At 31.9% G+C, this 2,273-nt stretch overlaps 1 pseudogene; it reads left to right on the top strand.

Moving 5' to 3' along the window:
• The first annotated feature begins 817 nt into the window (after positions 1–817).
• Positions 818–1,407, top strand: LOC149379733 (uncharacterized; annotated as a pseudogene).
• Positions 1,408–2,273: the final 866 nt, after the last annotated feature.

Here is a 2,273-nt window from a genome sequence, read left to right as displayed (position 1 = left end):
GAAGTTTTATATTATTAAGAGCGTTGTGACTATAAACGATAGATTAACAAAAAAACATGTTCATTTGGTTTGGGACATAGTTGTCAGCTTTCTTATAGAAAAAAAGATTGCAACAAATTATTTATTAGGAAAATTAGGTTCGTGTATTTCAGAAGAACAAATGATAATATATAATATCAGTATCTAAAGTCAAATCATTTGGCGGTGGTTGGAGAAAACTTTCTATGATCAATTGATTTCCACGTTCAGATATATATGATCAATTGATTTGGCGCGGTGGTTGTTATCCTAACAGTAGTTACTTTCAAAATTATGGATTTGTTTTTGCTCAAGTGAGTAATGAGAGAGTACAATGGCAAGGTTGGAAAGCCTCAAGTGGTAGCTAGAATTTCCCCATCACTTCAGACAAGATACCTTATTTAATTTATTTACTCATTGTAGTGGTCAGGTTCATGATTTTATCTAAGAATATACACTCTGGTTTGGGTTAGAAAACAATCGACGTACGGCTTTTTTAACTTCTTATGTCAAGTATTTTTCAACCGTACACTTGGTTCGAATTAATATATTCTGTCATACTCTTAATGAAGCAATTCATAAGTTTCTAAATGTGCGTCCACAAATGAATGATGTGTTCCGTAGTTATCGCATTGCGGGCACGTCATCGCAAAAATAGAGTCGATCTCACGAAGACTAAACTAAATTAAAGACTCAAATTGCACTAAAACGAAGAAAACTTAAAAGAAATGTGAAGAGATGTCACAAATTTGTTAATAAATAAATAAATAAGCAAAACAAAAAAAAAGGGTTTACGGTTATGCGAAGGTAAGTACTATGGCTTCACGAGTTTATTCTTCGGTTTGAATTCAAGAAAATCACGCACGATTATTATCATTCATACTCTGCTAATCACGCTCACGTTAAACGTATTATTAAAATCTCTCTCGAGTATCTAGCAACCTAAATCTATGCTAGAATTTTATCTCTCAATTTCAATTCTTAAAAAGCACGGCAAACATTAAACACAAGAGCATACACACGATTCTATTACAGCCTAGCTATGCCTGTGTTTATGCAACAACTGAGATTTATGATGTTTGTTGATATGTTACCCATTTATTTTGGAAGTGTAGAAGAAATTGAGATATAGTTGCTTCTCAGAAGGAACTGCACAAATTAGAGGACAACACAAAGGTGTACAAGAGTATTATTACATTATCCATGCAGTAAAGTGATTACATTTATTCTTTTCTTTTTTGGCCATTGTTGTAGGCGATTACTTCAACTGGACTAAAGAAAGGTGAGGTGTTTCTTGACGATGTCAACACTCAACTAAAAAACAAGAACATCTCAACTGAGATTGAAGCTGACAAGAACTTCAATGTTAGCAATCACCCGCTTGTGTTCAGTCTTTGTTTAATATATATTTTTCATTTAAAGACTGTCTCTTTAGTTTTTGTGAAACCCATGAGATAATAAGATTAATGAATTTGACAGTCAAGTTTTGTAGAAAGTCTTGGGGTTGTATTGCCATTGTGGTATTTTCGCAATCAAGTATAAAGCCCAAGTTTTTCCAACTTTTATCATTTTGTTACTTTATCTCTTTTTCTGGGCTCCTAACATGCAAATGTATTATGGTATGTGTTGTGTCACTTTACAAGTATGTTTCATGATATAGCACAAGTCACTTGCTAATTTGAATACTAATGATAGAATTGAAGAATTGGCTAAAATGTCTGGTGACTCTTTATTGATTTTAGTAATTTTTTATTCCATATATGCTGCGTGGAATAGAAATCTGATAATGCACACGAATGTTCATTTTGTTGAGTTAAGTTTTGTTCGCAGTCTTTCAAAATGAGTCAAGTTTGTAATTTGTACGTATTCTGTTTCTATCATCAGCTATACTATTTTTCTTCAAAGTGTTGTCTGCTTCATCTCAATGATACTTTTTTTTTTTCCTACCAGATAGGTTTGGATGATTTTGTTTAACAAACACCATTGTTCTACGTCTCTCATTAAAATGAAAAATAGAGGTATTTTCTTTTTCATTCTCTATATGTCTTTATTATATACTTGTGCAATATGAATATAGAGAGAAAATTAAATTTTCAGATTTTGGTGTATAGCTCTTCCATGACATCTTCTATACTTATACTAATACTCTTCTCTATTCAGTAATTTGGTTAGGAATATGAAGACACGGAAAATATATGGACAAGTAAATGAATATGATTTAGATGGATCAGAAGATGTTCGTCATTTTCAGTGAT

This window comes from Urtica dioica, chromosome 12 (assembly GCF_054948205.1).
Source record: "Urtica dioica subsp. dioica isolate 48M chromosome 12, U.dioica_male_clone48M_v1_H2, whole genome shotgun sequence".
Lineage (NCBI taxonomy): Eukaryota > Viridiplantae > Streptophyta > Magnoliopsida > Rosales > Urticaceae > Urtica > Urtica dioica.
This window is presented reverse-complemented; position numbering and strand designations above follow the sequence as displayed.